The 22413-nt window shown below is 39.0% G+C and overlaps 1 long non-coding RNA gene across 2 annotated transcripts; it reads left to right on the top strand.

Moving 5' to 3' along the window:
* Positions 1-333: 333 nt before the first annotated feature.
* Positions 334-15188, top strand: LOC116714144 (uncharacterized). Of its 2 annotated transcripts, XR_004338011.1 has the most exons (5): positions 334-2310; positions 2980-3046; positions 3180-3300; positions 5766-6028; positions 13618-15188. It is a non-coding gene; the product is annotated as an uncharacterized LOC116714144 (long non-coding RNA). The 2 variants fall into 2 exon arrangements; XR_004338010.1 differs by lacking the exons at positions 2980-3046; positions 3180-3300 and having other exon boundaries at positions 350-2310.
* Positions 15189-22413: the final 7225 nt, after the last annotated feature.

The raw sequence follows: 22413 nt of genomic DNA, 5'->3' as shown, positions 1-22413 counted from the left end.
GTAAAAACACAACAAAAAACATGTTTTTATGTTTGTTTCCTTAATCTGTTTTAGTTTGTCTCAACTGTTTTCATCAAACTTTCAATATAAGGTGAAACAGATAATAACTGAGAGGAGACCAACATTGTCTAAAAAACATTGCTTGTCTTTTTGGTGAGAATCTTTACCATATTCTCCTGTAAAATTTAAATTGTAAGTTATTGTCAACAATTTGTAAAACATTTTATGGCATAAAACAGATATATTTTTAGAAACATAGTAGAAAGTTCATTCAATTGATCATACAGAAAGATTCAAAGTCAATTTAAATCTGTTCATATTCCAATTTGATTGTCAAACATTGCTGTCAAGCTCAGTTTGTTACTCAAACTTGTAAAAATGTCTTCCTCAGAAACAACAAAGATCGCATCAAGTCACTGACTTGCAGCATTCACAAGCATGTGGGCACAGTGGACAGTTGATTGCACTGAGTTGTTGACTTTGCAGCAATCCCTCATATACTAAGCATATATGTAGCGAAAGCTGTAAGAAAACCTCCCCATTCACAGGTAGAAAACTCCAGCAGAACTTGGCTCAGCGTACGTAGCCATCTGCCACTGGCCGAGGGTTTTAGAAGACAGAGCAAAACACAAACACACTCATCTAAGAATGTTTTCTATGCTAAAGAAAAAGTAGATAATTAATGGCAGTAGTACCCTTTTATTGGCTTCATGTATGGAAGACAGAGAGACAGAAAAGCTCTGAACCAGTTTGAAAAAATAAACTGCGATCCATCTCCACAGGAGAGGAGCCCAATAACTAAAGGATCTGCCTCCCATTCTACTTTTAGAAACTGAAGGAACCGCCTGTAAACCTTCAGTCTGAGAGCAAAGTGTTCTGATGGAAACACATAGAGCTATTAGGTCTCTAATATATGATGAAGCTTGGTTATAAATTTTAATTTTCACCAGAACTCTCGCTGTAGCGTTCTGGATAAGCTGAAGGCATAACTACATTTTTAGGACTTGCTGAGTGTAAGTACTCACAGTAGTCCTGCTTTGAAGTAAAAAATACATGAACTAGTTTCTTAGTGTGACTCCTTTTGCAATACTTCATAGGTGAAATGAGGAGAACCTAGACACCTGTTTAAAATGGCATTTAATTGAGATATCCTGGTCAAAAATAACACCAAGGATTTTTATTTTAATACCAGACAACCACTTAATGCTATTAAAAGTAATTGAATGACTTAGATGTTTGTTTTTTTAAAGACTAAGCTCCAAAGATGGATGTTTACAGTTTATTATATCCTGTTTTAGGATCAAAAACTCCCCAAGGAAAGAAACTAATCTCTGCTACCATGTTGTCAGAACAGGATATTGGAAAAATACTAACCATGCATATTCAGCTCTAACTTTGTCCAAGCAAAAACTGAATAAGCATAATGTGTAATTAACATAACAGCCCATAAGGTCAAGCCCAATAAATATTAGTAGATCTCTGTTTGTTCATTACATAAACTCGGAGGCATTTACATTTTACAATTACATTGTCAAAAAGACACTGCATTAATTCACATATTGTTAAAATGTAATATTTCGGCCTAAAATCTTTACTTTTTTTTTAAGTGTTTGTAGCTCTCTTATTATCTGCTCATATTTCAATAGGAGATTATGTTGATTAGAAGAGCAACACACTTTTGGTAAAAGAAAAAATGTTTTTATGAAATCACTTATCTGGCCGTAGATAGGATAAACTTGAGGTTCTGATTTTGCTTGGATGAGAACACCATCCATTTATGTAGTTTTATTTATTTATTTTTGCTGAATCGTATTGGTGCAGTTTTGTCCTTATTCTCTGAAGAGAGTAAACACGTAAATGGTGACGCTGATTTGTTTCCAGATAGGCCTGGGGTGTGTGAGCTCAACTTTTACTTTATTCTGTTTAATGGTGTGTCTTCCCCAGACAGACGGCGTGTGTGTGCATGTGCATAAATTTGTGTATAAGTTTATGATTTTGGGTTCTTTGAGAAGAGAAGTGTTCAACTGTATCCAGGGGCCTTCTCAAACCCCCCTTTACCTCAGTTCCCCATTCAGAGCTTGCTTTGGATACCATCATCCTCTCTCTCATGACACACACACATCCACACACTTCCTGTCTCTCTCTTGGTTTCTCTCTGTGTTGCTCATCATGCTTCCACTTTGAAGTCACAGCTTTCTCTTTTCCCTTTTTTGTGTCTGTGTAGCTTTGATGCGCTAACATTCTGTGAATAGCTCCTCTAATGCCTGCTTCCTTGTGCCTCACTCTTGCAGCTCTGCCTGTGTCGGAACGGTGAGTCTCTTGCCTTTGAAACGACGTCCATAAATTACAACTTGTCAAGTGTCATTTTCCTTGTTTACAGCCATTTTGTGCTCCCACTCCCCCATGTTCCTCTCTTGTGTTTCACATTTAATTGCACCAATAATGTTGGTGGTGCTCACCAAGCTCTGCACATGCAGCTCGTAGCCACTGAGGGGGTGCGGAAACTATTAAAATATTTTCCAGGCTTTACGAGTTTTATGTGAGTAATTGTGTGGATATATCCCACTGTGTTACCACCAACTAGGAGAACAGAATGAGATTGTGCTGTGGTCTGTGTTACAATGGTGAGAGGAAGTCAGAGAGAGACTGAGGGAACTGGCTAAAGGGTAAGAGGAGGTGTTAGAGAAAAAAAGAAGAGGGGGAGGAGGAAGACAGAAAGAGGGAGAGTTGAGTGTGTACAGGAAATCTGCACTAAGTGTTCCTAAAGAGCTTGTGTTTTTCCACCCCTACACAAACAGTGTAATTTATTGCATGTCTGTTGAAGTCAGCAGCCCTTTATAACCCCACAATAATTTCCCATATGTTCCATATATCACCACAGAGAGAGGGTGAAAGAGAGAGGGTGGGTGAGGAGGAAAATAAAAAGACTGAGGCAGCAAATATGTCCAAGACTTTATACACATACACACATGTTCACAGGAGACCCGGCACAACGCAGCTGGGACAGTGGCCTCCATCTTAATCAGCCTCGCTTTGCCATATAGATGTATGTATTCCCTGCACGTCTCCACACCTGTGGGTGGCCTATGAAATATTAAACACTCCTGTTCATGTTGTTTACTTTCATCATTAAGGGAGAGTCCTTGATAATAGAAAACTTCTCTCTTCTGGATATGCAGCAGGGAGTCCCTTGTAAGGGTCTGGCACAACTTCCAGTCCTCCTCCAATCCCGATTTGTTTTTGTCAAAACCAATGATCCACTATGAAGCTGACAAGCGGAAGGATTTTCTTTCATAAAAAGTTGAGTAGGAAATACACCCTTATTGGTTACAGTGTAGCAGTTTAACCTGTGCTTCTTTTAGGCTGACATTCATTAGTGTCTCAGCATGTGTTTAACTATCCTGGTCTTAATTAAATGCAACCCTGTACATGTATTACCCTGTACATACGCTAGTGAACTGTTTCTAAATGTTTTCTTTAGGAGATCCAGTCTTGACCAATGCATAATTAATACACTTAAAGTTCAAATGTTCTGTATGTATAGAAAATATAATTCTCTATTGCAACATTTTCCACTAATTTATTACGGGGATATAAAATACAGACAGCATTTCTTTTAGTAAAGGTAAAACAGCATGATGCTCCCACCACCATGTTTCATAGTGGAGATGTTGCATTCAGGATAGCACGGGGTGCCAGTTTTCTACCACAATAAGCAACATTTTGTATGTACTTAGCTAAACATTAACGTTCTGGTCTTATATGACAGACATGTCCACATGTTTGCTGTGTGCCATAAAGGATTTGTGGCAAACTGCAAACATGAATTCTGATGGCTTTATTTTGACAAATCTTTACTTCTTGCCACTTTTCTATAAAGGCCAAATTCATAAAGAGCATGACAAGTACTTGTTCTGTTGACAGAACATAGCTGGATCAGAACCCACCTCTAGTTAATCCCACCATCCACTATAGCACCACTGACCTCCTGTTTATTTTGTCTATAGTTGATCCTTTTTCTCCCTTTCATTCTACATTTAAGTTTACAATTGTGGTATTTGTCAGCTTGTCCAGTGTTAATTCAATTCCTCTTGGAATTGTCCTCCTGGACAAGCAAGGGGCAGTCATAAAGTTTACCTGTACCTCAGGCTGGCCCTGTGGCACATCTTTACTACTAAGTCGTGGATCTCTGCAGCTCCTCCAGGGTGACCATGAGTCTCTTAGCAGCTTCTCTGATGGATGATCCACTTGTTTGGTCTTTCATGTGTTTTGTACGCTTTCAGTTGCATCAAAAATTGTCACTTTTTTAAATCTAGCTCTGCTTTAAACCTTATAACAAGTTTGTTGTGTTTCTTTTTATTCATAATGCTATTTATGGTATACAGAACCGTCATGATTAAAACAGTAAGGAAATTACTGACTGATGGGTTACAATGAACACCTTTTTAAGACACCTTGATGGTGCTGGATTTTATTTATGCACATTAGAGTACAAGAAACTGAAACAAATCTATTTCACAGTTTCTATATTTTGATAAAAAACATAAGCCATGCATCCTTCTTTTCTTATTTAACTCTCCTGTTATGTTCGTTTCTGAGGTACAGCAATAATGTTTGTGGCTCAATTTGACCTGGGGAGTGTTTAATCATGCAATAGTGTCAGAAACCAAACAATTTCTCCAAAACATATTTGTATCTGATTATTAACTCCAATACTAACCATTTCAATCAATATTTGTGCAATGATGTTTTTTTATTTCTCACAAATTAAGGATCAATGACGACAACCTATTCATTTACTCATTTGAACATAAAAAATGAAATTTAAATTTGTTTGTGTCCACTGAAAAAAACCTAGACACAAAAAAACAATCATTTCCTTGAAATTGATCTTTGGTAAATTTTTTTATATGACATTTTATTTATTTTTTTCAGTGGGTGATCTTTATAAGTAAACGTGAGACGCACATACTGTTCAGGGTCAAATTGACCTGCTGATTGAAATCAAGAAAAATTAGTCATGCAGAGAGTATTTATGCTTTCCTCCACTTCTGCTGAGTGTCACTCAGTGTGGGTGGAGTTTGTCCACAGGAACAGATAAGATTCCCGTCAAAAGTTGTATGAACACCTGCTTTCTCTCAGTTTCCTAGTGAAATAAAGAGAGTAGTGAGAAAGTGGGCTTGTGTGTGTCGGCGTGCACGTGTGTGTGTGCGGTGTGGTGTGTTTGTGTGTGTGTGGTGAAATATGGTTCATAGCTGCAAGGAAACATATAGAATTGGAATTTTTTTTAAAAATCTTTTTTTGCACTTCAACTTGACTGCAGGGTCAAATTGACCCGAACAGTATCTATATAAAAAGTAGACGCGGGGGGAGTTACAAATGTGTAAAATGAATACACTTTCAATTTATATGTAGAGTACACCTATTAAGACAAATAGAAAAAGTTTCATTCAAAAAAATACTTCCAACTATTTTTAAAAAATGTTTAAACTTTAAAACGGGTCAATTTGACCTGCAACATAACAGGAGGGTTAAAAAATATTGCACTACTTTGTGCATTATTTGCTGCCTCTCCAGATGCTACACCATCCAATAAAGATAAAGAAAATACACATTTTATGATTGTATTGTAACAAAATGTGTAAAAAGTTTAAATGCTATGATCTTATATATCTGTGATATGCACACATCTGCCATTTTTAGTTATTTGTTGCATGTGTCCAAACAGATGTGAGCTTAGTCAGCTAACGATATCTTTTCTGCAGCCTTGACATCGTATGGATGTGCCCCACGTCTCTCAGCAAAGAAAAAAGAAGAAAAAGCCAGCCCCCTGTTGGTCTGCGTGATGTAGCCAAGGACAGAGTGGGTTTCTGGAGGTGGGTGCTGCATTGTGGGGGCGTTGGGTTGAGGTGCCGGAGAGCTGATCGATCCACAGCGGCAGGTGGCCGAGCAGAAGAGGGCTCCCGAAACCTGCCCTGACTACAAAGCAAACGGCACGCAATCTGCAAACAGAAAAGCAAGTGAAGAGGTAGCGGATGCTGCGGCAATCATTGGATAACACATGATGTGGTGTCTTCAAAATTGTTTGGGGAACAAGTGTTTTTTCCTCATTCTTGACTCCATTCAGAGCAATAAAAAATGCTGTAAGGAACAAGTCAAGAAATGTCATCCCTACTCTACAGACATTAACATGATGGCAGTTGAAAAGCAGAATAATGTTTACAGTAGCTTCCAAACAAATTCAACATACTGGATAAATGATGGTGTTTAGCTTAGCTTATGATTCAATGGGGAATAGGAATGCTTTGTTCCTTTTGCAAATGTGTAATTAACAATTTGGAAAATGTCCCTTTTCAAACAGGGGATGTGATGACACTGAGATTACAGATTCCTCTTCCCGTTTATACTGGCCAAAATACATTATCTTAAACAAGAAACACTCTATACTCATGAGATACATATTCAAGTAACAAAGGCTTTAAAGCGATTCCTTTGCATGTATCCACAAATGAATGAATCATCAAGTTATCCAGGGAGAGCTGCAACTCCCCTGCAACTGCTTATTCATAAAGAAATAGGTTAAGCCTTGATGTTTAAATCACAAGCAGGGTGTAAATCTCTTAAAATCCTCTCATGCCTGTTAAGACAAAAGGGCCTTGTTTTGGAACATGTCTTTGAGATCATAGTTTGCAATGGCAACCGATGCATCTGAATCCCTATAAGGCTCTGTGGTGAGATGGCTGCAAAGCTGACAAGATAACAGAATGGAAAAAAAGAGTTGCACAGGACTGGAGTTAGTATTTTACCTTAAATTTCATCTTTCCAAAAAGCTTAGATAGTTTTGTAAAGAAAGAAGTTAGCCAAAAATGAATGAATGATTTGTTTCTCAGTCCCTAGGGTTGGAAACTGTCTGGACTGGCTGCGCATTCAATAGAAGATCAATATGTTTGCAGTGTCAACCAGACTAAACCTGGCTCCCTGCTTGCTCTATCTGAGCCACTGGCTACCTGAGATGAAATATTATTTGATGTTGCTCGATTTGCAAATGATTGAAGGTTGAATTATAGATTGAGGAGCATCTTACAGCTAACTGTGTTGACCTGTGCTGAGGTGAAAAGAGAGGGCATATTTATTGAAAGTAGAGTCTGGTCTAAATTCAACCCAATTGCTGTTCAGTTGCAACACCTTGTTATTTTAGGCCCCAGCACTGAAGGCCAGACAGTAAAGGGGAGTTTTAGTGCCTCTCCAGAATTGAACAAACAGGCTCTCTTTGCCCTTTCAAACTGTCACACTGAGAAATTATTATTCCTTACGTGCAGGAGTAAAGACTTGATATATAAGCAGTGATGAATTCAGCATGTTACAGCTGAGGCTACCAATCTGGCTCACGACTCCTTATAAGAAAAGAAAGAAGAGAAAAATTGGATCCTGCATGAAACTCTGGCTCCTCCTGATGAAAGCTATTTCCTGAGAAATTCTTATTAATGCTCCAAAAGACAGCGAAGATGAAGGAAAGATATGATTCAGTGACTTGAAAATTTTTACTGACTGCAACTGCCGCTTAAGAGATAAGAGGGTATTCAATTTCCCTCCTCCTTAGTGCAGATTCCTGTAACAAACAAAGACTCTGAGAAAAAGAGCGAAATTGTGTAGTTGATTAGATGAAATGAGTGAAATGTCAAGGACTTCCCTTCACTGCCAGAAAGGCCTTCGAAAAACTCTTCTTTCTGAAAGAGGTCTCATGAATAGGCTGTTGCATTCAGCCACCATGCTATGCAAACAAGTTGTCCAAGTACCACATTGTTTCAAAAGACCTTGTGACACAAAAAAAGCAGGCAATGTCTTGGACACACATGCTCATCCCAGACTCTTTCACACCCAGGCTAAACGTTTAGCCACCCCGGCTAATTAACTGCTGTGAAAGAGACGTGCATCAAAGGGAGGCGGAATTTGGAGGCTCTCTGACCAACCCTCAGGTCCAGGGGTCATTCCTTTCCAAGACAGAAGTTAGGACGTCCTGGCCCTAGACCTTTGGATGCTCACCCCTAACCCTTGCTGGAGCATATCAAAGCTCCAGTAGCAGAGGGTTGCACAGACGTCCCCCAACAATAACAGGAGGACATCAAAGACCTAGTTGGAAAAAGACGTGAGAAAAAAAAATAAAAATGAGCCAATATCAAACTCCCTCTTATTCTGCAGATATTCCAAAAGATGAATATAATTAATCTCTCCAAGTTGTCATGGGTCTAAAGGGCCCTTGCTGTGCTGCAGCCTCCTCGGGGCACTTGAGGAGAATTATGTGATTAAACAGACCTGTGAATTCTGGACACAGGCGGGCAGAAGAAAGCTTCAGTTCTCTTCATAATGCCCCTAATGAAGTGGCTGGTGGCTCCGTCATCCCTGGCTGGGCCTTGTGCAGCCTGTTCACAATCTGTCTAATGACAGAGCGGGGGCTGCAGAGCGCACCAGTGCTTCCCAATGAGCCACAAAGGGAGATCACAGGCTCCATTGTGGTTAGGCACAGGAGCTTAGCGCTCATCAGACCCAATAAACCTGTCTCTAGTCAGGGTGGGACACACCCCTCTGCCGCTGGCCAAGAGCCCCACACAGCACACTCCTTCAGTTGTCAGTCGTGATGTCTGTCATTATGACATCAGGGTGTCATGGCCTCATCATCCACCGAAACACAACTCGCACACGTTCTGACTTCTGTTTACATTTACATGTTGATTTTGGAATAACAGGCCTATTTTTCTTCCTTTGGCCACTGCCATTGTTTGTACTGTAGTCGAGATAATGTATGGGTATGTATCTGCAAGCACTGGGTGTTTACTTGCCTGCCCTTTTGCCTCCATTTTAAACGGGGGGCCACTCCTCTTGGCCTGTTCTGCCTCCTGGTGCTCCTGCCAAACGTATGCAAATAAGCATGTCCACAATGGCGCTCACAGCTGCATGCAGTCAGCCAAAGACAGAGGACAAGGCGGCCATCTCTTTCATCCGTAACCCCTGATCCTCTCTCAGTGACGCGTCATGTTCCCCCCAATGCTGTTCCCCGCCAAAGAATCATGTCGCCTCTCCACATACACAGATGAGCCTTTGGCCGGGTTCTTAGTTGCACTGGACAAAGTGTCCAGAATCTGCTCATATATTCTGCACAAACTTCAACGCAGGGAGTTACTCCTGGTCCTTAGTTGGGTAAAAGCAAACAGAAAAATTTGGTTAAAAGCTAATTTTGTTTCTTTGTTTTAATATTCTTCATGGGCTTTTGTTCATAGTCATTATTTGTGTTAAAATTACTGTGCAGGGCGGATGAGGGCATAAAGAGGGAGGGAGAGGGGAGGAGGACTATCCAGAAAGAGTGGGGGTAAAAGAGCCTGATTGCTTTAATCTCAGTGCTCACGGCGCACCCCTTCTTTCTTTTTCTTTCTTTTTTTTTATAAAACTCTTTGGCTGTGTGATTCAGTCCCAGGCCCCAATTTTCTGAGCCCCTCCATTGTTCTCACATGAAAATCAATTCCCTTGAAGACCCTCCTTAATCCCGTTTTTGGCGTCAACAATGGCCACTTGTGCATGGCCCTGATAGACTAAGAGCCGGGATGATGCGGCTGTCTGCTCTGATTCCAGCCCATTCAGGTAATGGCGGCCTGCGTCACTTTGTAGTGCCAAGCGCAGAACTCGATAGGAAGACGTTTGCGATCATAATTTCCTGCAGTGAAGAGGCCCAGGCACCCAACACCACCACGAGACTTTTAATTAGGGCAGACAACCACAGAGATTAGAGATCAGACTGTAACAATGACTGTCCCTTTGAACGGGCATCGGCCTCTGTCCCCACTGAGGCCATATGGAGGATTTAAAGCTGTGATCATGCTAATAACAATCACCTCAGCAACAGCAATCAGCAGTAGTTCCTACACCAAATGTTCTAAAGGTCTGCAACCCTCCTACACTGCATGGTGATGTGGCACTCGATGTCACACGTCTATTTTTGAAACAGGGATCAGAAACTGAGCACCTTAATACTTAAAGGAAGGTAGAATATTTGCAGTTCCTTCAAAAATGCAATGCAAATGATAAAGGTTGAAGGGATTAGCTCAGATTAGCTAAAAAACACAATGTTGATCAGAAATAATTACAGAATTTAATTGTGTAAATGAGTAAAAACGTTAAAAATCAAATCTGACAGGACAGTCAGTAAATAAGTCAGTAAATTTGCTGGTCAGGGAGAAAAAATTGGATTTTATTTCTCTGTAATTAAATTTTTTTTTCAGATACCGTTAAGCATCCTGAAATTCCATCTGTACATTTTTGATGTGCTGTGAAAGGTGGGACAGGTAGAATTTGTTCACGAATATGGATAATGCGGATTAATATATAATTAATAGCTAATGGATTCAAAGAGCTCAGATGAACAGTAGAGTGCATGTTCACATCTAGTTTATTACTTGACTAGAGACTTTATGAAAAGTACACCGTGATTTTATAAAAGTAAAATGTGCATATAAATATATTTATATGAAGCATTGAAAGAAGCTGAAAGTAGGGCAAAGTTAGTAAGCCTTCTACATTATTTTTGATTAAGCTAAATATTTAAAAATGTATGCTTTTGTCATTTATGTATGAAACTTTTGGACCAGCATTCTTACACATAAACAAAGTGTGTCTGGAAAAGAGATTAGGGATTAGAATATGCAGGCATATAAACCTTGATCCTTTAATAAAAGAGACTCTGTAATCATAGCTGGACCTTCACCTTTCAAAGGTTGATGAAATAGAATCCTGAATGGATACTAGCATATTTAGCAACTCAACTCCACTGTAAACTTCACTGCTACAGACACAGAACAAAGATAAAAATATAATTTAATTTGAAATTCAGCTGGTATTTTCTATATTTTGAAACTGTTGTGAGCACATTAGTTGCACATAAGTACTTTTAATGGTGGAGAAAATTGTCAGGATTGAGAAAAGGGTTTAATGGATTGGTGAATTATTAGTAATCACTAACAGAGTGTAATTACATTGCATAGATTTCAAGATGCTCATTCCTCTCTGTAGATGAAAAGGGGCATGTCAGGGTGTGGAGAAGTGGTTTTCCACAAGTTCTGATATTTATCAACCTTATTTATTAAATTCATACATCAAAACAAGGTGGAATGTTTGATTACTGGACTCAAGATACAAGCTTTGATGCCGGCTTTCTTTAACTCTCTAAAGAGCAATGGCGAGCGCAGCAGAGATCAACATCACAACAATCTGACTTAATTACAGTCAGTGCTATATCTAAAAATCCCGATGAGGCATACAAAGGCCTAGATTTCATTACTCGTTCTTCCCTTTACCTTTTCTGTGTTTGGCAAAAAAAGGAACAAAGCAGGAACCCTACTGATTGAGAACCAGCAGAACAGTGAAACAACAGGACACAACTGATCGCTCATGCATGGCTGGGATTAGGATAAAAGTAGAAAGAGCACAGAGAAGAAAGCACACAACAAACGGAACAGAGAACTGACAAACTTTTTTTTCTTCGTTTTCTTTTGTGGTGAAAAGGATGGAATGAAAGGTCTGGTCATACGAAAAGATAGAGAGAGATTACAAAACAGAGGCGGTCCTTTTCAGTCGCTGTACGCCCCCACTTGCTCTGTTTTAACCAGCTACATGAAAGATAAGACTCAACTCTCTGGTGACCAACATGACACAAACTCACCACCAATGAATTGTTTATGAAGATATTAGCATTCATTCATTCTTTCAGTTATTATTTGTTTAAAGGCAGGCCCACAGTGTGCCAGCCAATTTTAATGTGAATTTGTAAGAGCACAGAAATGGAACACTGTGATTCCCATTGACCAACTGGCTTGTGAAAGTTGTTCATTACACACCAACTAACAAGACAGCAGCCTTTTCAGCCCCTGCCTCCGCTAAGTGGAGATCATCCAACAATACTCTCAGTGCCTCCCCTGCCTTTGGACTCGGTTCAAATTGTGTTCTATTCCTTATTTATCTCCCTTAACAAAAAAGGAGGGGAAGGCAAGTGATTAGAATTCCTGTCTTTGACTTCTCCCCATTTAAGGGGGCATTTGTGAATGTGGGGAGGTGATGGCTACGCCTCCATTTCGGCCGGCTCGTTTTAAGTGGTGCACCACTAGTCTTCTCTTACTTTGGACCCAGGGTGAGAGGGGGAAATGGTTAACTTGTAGAGGGGTGAATGAGGTCACAGGGTGGGTATAAAATGAAGCACGAGATCTTTCAGATGCTGAGGCGACAAAAGTGAGGACCTAACACAGCTAAGTAACTTTTAAGCATTTGGCCTGCAACAGGTATTGCACATGGTGTGAATAAAATTTCCAGAATCCTTTAAAAAGACTAAAATCATTTGAAAACTGAGTTAATTTAAGTATTTTGTAAGTAATGGCTCAGACATCACACAAAAACTTACTTACCATCTTATCTATTAAAACTGATCCAAAATGTGAACATTACATAAATATTGTAATTCTGAGTCATTCACACAACTGACTTAAATAGCCATTACTAGTAAAAAATGCATTTTGCTGATGGATGTCTGGGAAAATCTCCAGGAATGCAAAACAGTCACATTTTTATGATCCAAATAAATTAACATAATGTCCACAAAATGCAAATTTACATGCATTACTTGATAGCTTAGATTAGCTTGTTAATAAAAGCACATGTCTGTATTCATGTGAATCCCTTTCATTTTACATTTAGTGTATTCAATAAAATTCAATTTGTATATTCAGTTAAAAGACTAGTGATATTTTTTTTCTTTTTGGAATTTTTTGGATTGTATTGATGCACATCCTTATTATTAAGTGAAATATAAAGAGTATCACAGTGCTTCAGCAACAAATAAGTCTTTTTCTTTAATGTTCTGTGATAGATGAGTAGAATACTGTATACTGTTAGAGAACTGAAATGGACTGAAGGTAAATTTATCTAAATCTGTGTTTATGGTGGCACTTTCTTGGAATTAAATAATGTAATTTGAATATAAGCTAGACTGAATTGTCTTTTCTATAATTGCATATGAGTTCCACCTGTTTGTCTTGTAAAGTACATTGAGATGCAAAGTCTAAAACTCCCCAAATATTTTTAGCTGTGATCAGTAATTGTCTTGACTAATCACTAGCTAAGCCAGTACGATAAATCTTGATGTATCTCTATAGTACAGCAAGATTTATTCAGCTACAATTACAAATGTGCACAAATTGCACTGATATGCAGACTGGTAGGCAATCAGTGTGTTACGTAGAACACACTAACTACATATAGTTGGTAAAAAAGCTGGACTCATATCTGTGATTTTTTTCAATTGAAAGGGAATTGGAAGATGACTACAGTCCCCACTAAGCCAGAGTCACCTCCAAAGTAACCATTGTTTTGGTATGTTTTTTGAAAGACAAAAAAAAATAAAAAAATATTTTGAATCACTTTTATTATAAATTGTCACATTTAACTTTTGGAAATTGTAAAAGGGGCAAAAAAATGACCAATCTTTTTAGAGAGACTTGATATTTTTGTATTTATTGAGTCATGCACAATTAAACTGTCACATCTTATTGAGAAATTCCACCTTTTCTTTCATTTCTGCAGAGGGCTGTCTGATAACAGAGGACACGCATTTGAAGAAACAACAACCATCAGAGCGGACGTGCACGAACTCTCAACACTCAGTCAACAACAACACAGACGGTGCATGTCTTTCATATGGTTGCTTAAGTGTTTCTTTCTTTTTGAAGAAGTTCCACCCATTATCCTGAAATATAAATCACACATGTCATTAAAGTGGCTTTTTTTCTGAAAACAATAGTGTCTGTTTTCGAATGCAGAAGACAGTGGGAGGCTTTCTGTGCCACCCCCGACTCTCTTGCATCTTGTCGATGGCTTCACTAATCGCCATGACTGACTGACCTTTAGGCCGGTCCCCTTCTGGGATTTACACCTTTCACTGGCTCGACCTTTGCCATCCAACCCTCCTACAGACACTCTCGTCACGTGAGCTCAGCATCAGCGCTGGACAAGACCTGCTGCTGGCCAATGTGTAGGCTGCTGCTGCCTCAGCAAGTCAAAACCTCTCTAGGTGGTAGGATTCAGCCAGTGCTTCATTAACCCACCCCCCAACCTCAACCAACTCATCTACCCCCCACCTGCATCATGAAAGTTTCCCCTATGGCCTGGAGCAAGGTAGACTTGCTTAAAGCTCAGCCTAATGACGTGTGCCATGGTGGAGGAGACCAAATGCCACCACCACATATGGGGATGATTACAGGAAGTGGTGCAGAATTGTAGGGGGACCTCAAGATTTTGAGGGGTGGGTGTTGGGGACTCAATTGTGGCACTGCGGCTGTGAATTCCCAGAGGCCTTTGTGTGGGGAAACTCAGCAAAAGCTTCATCCTGCCCAGGTCACGCAAATTTAGGAAAAAATGCACAGCTTATGGGGGTAGCGTTCTCTTTATTCCTTAATTAAACACCCATGATGCATTGCCTTTGCAGATTTAATGAAAAACAAACAAAATACTAGGCTGTGGTTTCCCTTAAATGGCAAACAAATAGATGCACTCGAAGTCAAGTCAACTGTCTTGTTCTGCTAAAGTCAAAATAACTTTATTGGTCTTTAAAACAGTGGATAAAGTAAATTAAGCTTTTCCTTCGTATAGAGGTTATTCGTCTCTGAGTCTGCATGTGCACTGGAGCATGAAAGCAGAAAGAAAGAAACAATTTATTGTACACTTTTTGTAGATACTTTGTTTTTCTCTACTGATCTGCTCTATGAATCTCATCCTAACCAGAGACTTTTCTTTAGCAGTCAGTCTGGTCCAGAAGCACTGATTTTACTTTCTTAATAAGAGTGAAATCATCACAAGGATTTCTTACTTTTTATACATCAAGTTTTTTAAGCATCACCTTACTGTGACATCATAAAAAGTGTATTAAACCTTTTCAGTTTTTTTTGTGTGTGTGTTTTAAATGAGTATTTGCTTGCTATTGTATTTTTTTTTCATGTAAAATTTCCTAGATCTAAGTTGTGAAAATTAACAGAATATTAACCCGTAGGTAAAAATTCCAGCTGGAACAGTTGGACCCTTTCTTACTAACCCAGACCTCAAAATCCAATATGGCCACCAGTCATGCAAAACTCAATAAACAACATTTTTTAATCTGACAATACTTTATTGATCACCAGGGTGGAAATTTCTTCTGCGTCGATTTTAAAAGCATTAAAAAAATGAAATATAAAAATAATAAGAAACCAACATATGAGTAAAATTTATATTTCACGAGTGTATTATGCAGAAATAATACATAGAATTGAGGTCAAACAGTTAGACAGGAGTTGTAGAGTCCAGTTGCCACAAGTTGAAAAGACTTCCTGTGACTATACTTTGGTGTAATTAGTTTTCTATTACATGTACTCCTGTGTTTGACCAGTGTGTTGTGGAGTGGGTGGGAGACATTACCCAAAATTGCCTGCAGCTTTGACAGCTCCTCTGTCGACAGTGCCATTAGAGAGTCAAACTCCACTCTCACCACATCACTGGCCTTACGGATTAGTTTGTCGAGGTTTGTAAAAAGGAAACAAGTCATTACTTACCTATTTTAAATATCTGCAGGACAGGAAGGACAATTTTCTTATACTAGTTTTAGTCTTCTGTTGTACCAAAGTCATATAATAGCTGTACTGAATTCTGGTTTGAACCAGTTACTGGCCTGATTGATAACCTTATCAAGTTTGTTTTACATTATCACACTGCAATGTTACAGTGCACCCCTCGTATTCTTGGGGATTAGGAACCACAGCAGCCTGTGGATAGTTAAATCTGGAAATACTTAAGACCCCCTTTAAAACATCTAAAACTGCCTATTTTAACAATTTAAACACCAAATATACCTTAGTATGCATTAATAAGCACAGTGGGAACCATCTTAGCACTATTGTAGAAGGTAGCCTTTATTTCCTCTCTTGGGGCATACAGCCAATAAGCATCAAGGGAAATACTGTTCTCGAATTGGTTGTTTCGCAAGTGCCAGCCAATAGCATGTCAAGTAGGATTATATATTTCAGTTTGCTGAACTGAAAATGCAACTATGCTATGAAGAACTCCACAAATAATTTGGAATTATATTCCAGAGATAAATCTGCAAGTACTGAATCGCAAATAGGGTCTGCTGCATATTAAAGAACTGCAAAGACAGTATGTTGTAAAATCACCAAAATGCTCAACCTAAAAGTCTTGTAATTATTAGTCTATAAACCCTGTGGTACCAACTTTTATTCTTAATCCCATTGCAATTTGGTTCTACTAACACTGAGGTGCAAAAAGCTGCTGTCAAACCAAGTGACAAGATAATCAACATGCTGAGAGTAAGGAGGGGAGGTTCACAGCCTACAGGCAGGATAGCAAGGCTTGGTGGATTCTGTAGGAAAGCATTGAGCTTAATTTGTTTGCATAAACTGGAAAAGCCAAAACATCCCCGTATAACTCCTGTGTTTCAGACAAGAAGATCAGAACTGGAGGTCTAATTACCTTGCCTTCAACCTGATGAAGAAGATCATCAACTTTGAAGTTCACACATTTTACATCTTGAAACTAAAACATGGTCAGCCTGGGTATTAAATTATTCCCACATCCTGGTTCAGAGGTAAATGGTAGAAGTCATTAACCTTTGTTCCTGATTCCAAACCTGCTTAAGTTTTTTAATGTTTTCTCAGTTGAACAATACATCCTTTTGTTTATTTGCACTTAGTAGATTGTAGTTAATTCTGTCTGTATTTATCTTGTGAATAACCAATTCCAAAATGTTTTCTGAGTAACAAAAATAACCCTTAAATACCATCAGTGATACTTGCTCCACAGTTTGAGAACCATTTTAACAGAAGCCCATCCCTCTGCTTTGTAGCCAAACTTAGTATCTTCCTTCCAGTTTCAGATTTCAAAGGTCAAAAGATAATATTTATGGCTTGTTTGACTGTGCCTAATGAACTTCCCAACGTCTCAATGAAGCAAGTTAGTTGCCTCCTTCTCAATGAAGTGGTCTTTTCCCCCCTCTGCTCTCACAGACAAACAAAAACAAAACAACAAAGAGAGGCGGTGCATGAAGGAGCTTTGGTCAGATGGGTCACATGCTGTCCATTGAGTCTCCAGTCCATCAAGACCATTCAACAGGCTGCATAAAACAGGCATGCTGCTTAAATACCTGACAGTAAGAAAAGAGACAAAAACAAAGAGAAAGAGGGGGGACAATAGACAAAATAAATAAGACAGCCCCTGTGACTGATGTATATAGATGGTGCCAAAGAGTCACTGACAATTCAAGAAATGTGGCTGTGGCCACAAAAGACGGCTGGAAAATACTGAAGGAGCTTGCTGGGCACATTTTTCAGTCCTTTCCCACTTGGACCCCCTTTTGAGTCTTTGTCTGTGTTCCCGGTCCATGAGAGAAGTCAATCACAGCCCTTGGTTGCAGATTCTTTCTTTTGCTTTTCTTTCATGGGGTCAATCCTACACTGTATTTGCATAACTAATTGAAGACAGGATTTCAGCAAAACAACAAATTCTTTTTTTTAAAAAAAAAAAAAAGAGTTACCACGCAGTGTCTTTCTTGTCATACCGCAATAAAGACGTTACTATCATTTTTGTCCAAAAGTATGGTGACATCAAAAAGACGAGTGGAAAGGAAAGATAAATACTGGGCAATCATTAAAATCCATATTTATGCAGCCCAATTTTCTGTGTGAGGCAGTTCAATGTGTTGGTTAGTTGGCTCCATTTGATCTGTGCAGCAAAAGGAGATGTCTGAACCTCCGGGGCTTGTGATCCCAGGCTAATGCACGGGCAAAAACAGTCAATTATATTGTAAATTATGGGGAGAGGGGCGTTAAAAATGTTTGATAGGCACAGTTTTTTAGAGGTTATAGAACTCTCTGGAACACACACACACACACACGCCCACACGCACACCCACCCCCCCACACACACGCCCACACCTACATAGACAAAAAAATGGTAGAATAAACAGGTTGGATCAGGGAGCATTTGGAGACTAAGAATTCTCAGCGCTGACATTTACTATAGCAAGGTAATCACACAGTTTGAGCACCGCTGCAGCTCTACACATGCAGACAAACAACCTTAAAATACCTCACCCTCCTCACAAACACAACAACAGTGACACAGGAGTTTTTTTTAGAGACTTTACAGAGCAAAGTTTACATCAATGTCTCTACAGTTTGATGGTTGTCTTCGGCTCCTTTTCTGTCACAGGGAATACGCCTAACAGTGAGATATTGTTTAGCTCCTTTTATTTCCCAATTCCAGGCAAGTAAACCCTCTGCAGCACAGACTCCCTCCGTCTTTAATAAAGCCCCGAAAGATTTCAAGCTTCTCCACTCAAAAGACTCTCTCCTCTCTAAAAGTAACGATAGAAACAGAGTTAACTCTCTTTTTTTTGGATGGGAAATGTTTGCATGTTAGATCTAAGGACTGAGTCCATAATTCTCCCAAAGTGTTAGCTTTAAATCAGACTGTATGTGCCCTGGGGTTGTGCTGAAAGCATTTATGTGCTGGGGTGCTCAAACCACGTCTGCATCCTAATGTGTGTTTGGAGCCCAGACACAGTTTGGAGGTTATAAACCTTAAGTGTCTTATTATACTATACCTTGCAAAAATATTCACAACCCTTCAACTTACATTTTGACACCTTACCACCACACAGATCAATGTACTTGATTGAGATTTTTGGTACTGGACCAAGATAAAGTAGAGCATAATTGTGACATGGAAGGAAAATTATAAAGGCAAATTATAAGTATGCATTTAAAAAATATATATATACATGTAAACCATGCCAAGCAGCCCCTATGATAAAATACTTTGTGAAACCACTTCTTACTGCAGTTACAGCCACTAGCAGTGTATGCCTGCATTGAATTTTTTGCCTATTTTTCTTTGCAAAGTAGTTCAAGCTAGGCTGGATAGCTAGAATCTGTGTACTGTAATTCTCAAGTCTTGCCACAGGTTCTCAATCTGGACTTTGGCTGGGCCAATTCTAATACATGGATTGATTCAGACTATTCCTCTGTAGCTTTAGCTGTTTGAATATAAATTAACTCTTTTACAAGCTTTAAAAGGTTTTCTTTGCCGAATATTTAGCTCCAACCATCCACCTCTAAACTCTCCTAAACATTCTGGTCTGCTGAAATAATGATGCTGCCACCACCATGCTTCTTTATGTTTATGTAGATCAATAGTAAAGTTATACGGCTGGACTTTATTAATTATGTGACTTGTGATGGCACTTGGTTGTATTGGATTTTATTTAGGACTATCAAAGTAAAGGGTACTGAATATACATGAGTGGAACACTTCAGCTTTTTATTTTATTGGAAACAATTTTCAAAACTATATAAGAAATTCCTGCCAGTTAACAATTAAAAGTCACTTTATATTGGTTTATCACAAAAAATCCCTCCAAATGCATAACAAATTTGAGTTATGGCTAGGAGACTATAAAAAAGTTCAAGCGAATTAATTATTTTGCAAACCAATGTTAGTTTACAGACACAAACCAAATGTCTAACCACCATCATTGCATTACAATTACTGCAAAAATTAGCCAGCAGAGAAAAACTCCACATATTAAAGCTTCACTGAGCTACGTTTGATACATTCATTTGGGTGCACCTCATAGAAATAATCTGAAATTGAAATTTGCTACAGTGACCAGTGGGCAAAAACTAAATAATGGTTAATTCTCTGCTTGAGGTGGCATATAGATGAGTAATCATCTGTCATAATCTTTGCTGTGTTTTCCAGTAATGGAATAGATATTATGTTATTTCTTGCATGATGAGACGTGGTCGGCTCTTCCTTTGATCTTGTGCACTCACCAGGAAGAGGCAGATTAAAAGGTTTGTGGATTCAAAATAAACCTTGAATTGGTTTGTGGGGAAGCGCCAAAGTAAGAGAAAAAAAAAAGGAATTAGTTTTATGCAAAACACTCTGGGCATGTGCACAAGATATTGACAACTGTATCACACTCATACAACCTGGTAAACATACCTGATGCCTTTATTTGAAATGCAGTTTCAGGGAAACTGGTGCAGATTTACAAAGAAATCACATGTTACTTGAAAACTCATACTTCTAGTTTATGCTTTTACATGTGCATAGAGATCGCAGTCCATAAAATAATAAGCATATCTTTTGGTCATATTGCTGTGTGGTCAGGGGGAAGATGAGGGCTCCTTTTAGTGTAAGCTAAAATCGGGAGAAGGGGTGGGGGGTATTTGAAGTGTGCACAGAGAACTGGGTGTGATTGGTTAAATCTAGGGCTTCACAGAGGAGTTGCCTCTGGTACACGAAGAGGAGGAGAAGAGATATAATATTTTTCCTGTGGCATTTCTCCCCGTACAAGGAAAAAAAAGATGGGCACTGGTGCTAGGCTGGAACGTGATCATAGGCCAGCACAAGACCAGAGAGCTCCCCATTAAGGTTTTGGGTTATAAACAGCATCTGTTTCAAATGGGGCTAAGACTACAGGAGCACTGATTCCCATTTCCCGCTGCCTGTTCCACAGATCTGGCACAAAGCATGAAGCCTCTCTTCTTCTCTCCCAAGCGCTTCCTCCGTCTCATCTCATTGCTTCTCTATTCTCCCCCCTTCTTTAGAGTTTTATATGCCTCCTGCTCATTATGGCTCTTTTCTTTTAAAAGAAAAGGATTTATTTAGTGCATAAAGAGAAAGAAATGATGCTCAACACAGCGTAGGCACACATTCTGGTTTGGGGTTTTTGTGCCTTAATTTATCAACCATTGAACTGACAATGTAAACCATAAAATTACAAGGATTCTAAATCTAAATCTTTTATTATCTCTGGAAGCACAAAATAATGAAACATGTGTATTCCAAAGGGAAAATAAATGGCCTGTAGCCCATTGAGAAAAATAGTAGCTATTGTATTTTTTATTATTATTTCAGGTTATCAGTTTTATTTTAAGGTAACTATTACTGTTATTGCCTCATACTGACTCTGACAGCTGGGGTCAGTTGTAAAGATCCTCTGTGAGGCAGGATGTTGCCCTCTGCTGGACAAGTTTTATAAATGCTTCCCACATCTCAAATTTCCCTTCGGTCTAACAAACTGGTGATTTTGGTCTCTAATACAGACATCTCAGTTTTTAATATATTCTTTTTGTATTTTTTTATTCAAGATCATGCTGAAATTGTCATTTATAAACACGGTATTGTGACATTTAAATTGAAATGCAACCACAGTATATTTGTATCAAGTGTTTTGCATTCATCCTGGGACATTGCCACGCTCGCTCGAGACAGGCTTAAGTGTCTACTGCTGAGAGTAAACAGGAAGTGAGTTATATTTACACCAAGTCCTCACTAATCCTTTCTCTGTGGACTAATATCATTGGAGACAAGCATGAAACTGTTTTTGGCATGTTGCCACTTCAAATAACTACTTCAGCCTGCTTTGTCTTGTTTTAACACCAACGGACATCTGGGTCTGTGGGCTGAAAATATCTGATAAAATACAATATTTAGATGAATTCGCCACCAAAAAGGAGCGATTTTGTTCAAATTTGGTGCATCTATGTTGGTGAAAGGTAATGTAGTTGATTTCAAACTGAAAGGGTGGTGAGAGGGTGGAGACAGGTCTTTGTTCCATGCTTGTGTGTGCAGAGCTCTAAGCCGCACCTATCGAACACTGCGTGGCAGGAATGACGCCCCTGGAGTGAGAGAAGGAGAAAACAGGCAGAGAAATAAAGAGCTTCCAGAAAGAATAAAAAATTCACTTCTTTGTCTGTTCAGAAATGACATGACACAAAGTTTCTGCTTTGTTCCCCGCTTTTTACCATGTGACAGCTGAGCTGCGAGGGAAATTTGTAAGGGGGGAAAACGTATGTGTCGTCAGCCGCTCTTTTTCTGTTTTTCTGTCACCAGTGTCAAAATGAGCTTTTGCGAAACACATTTTTGCTCCTTCACTTTTCTTCGAATCAACCAAAAGACTTGGGGAAATAAAAGGACTGCAAATTTCATTTAAAGGACTTTCTGACAGGTCTGCATCACGCTAATGGATTAGCCATGATGCTTGGCACGAAAGGTTGAGTGAGGACTAGCTTACACTGTCATAGGACACTGTCTGGACAGAGATAGGCCAACAGATGGTCACCTGGATTAATGGAGTCAATTAATTCATCTCATTATGTAATTAAGGATGGATCCTGGTGAGCAGAGAGTGCTGGCCTGGCCTTCCTAAGATGTTAAGCATCTTATTTTTTCTTACAGGAAAGCTAACTGGAAGATCTAAATATACATTTTTACAAAAGTTATTTTTTGTTCTTCTAAAATATAAATATCTACATGTTTCTAGGT

This window comes from Xiphophorus hellerii, chromosome 23 (genome assembly GCF_003331165.1).
Source record: "Xiphophorus hellerii strain 12219 chromosome 23, Xiphophorus_hellerii-4.1, whole genome shotgun sequence".
In the NCBI taxonomy this organism is placed as follows: Eukaryota; Metazoa; Chordata; class Actinopteri; order Cyprinodontiformes; family Poeciliidae; genus Xiphophorus; species Xiphophorus hellerii.
Note: the sequence above shows the minus strand (reverse complement) of the source record. Positions and strands in the feature narration are given on the sequence as shown.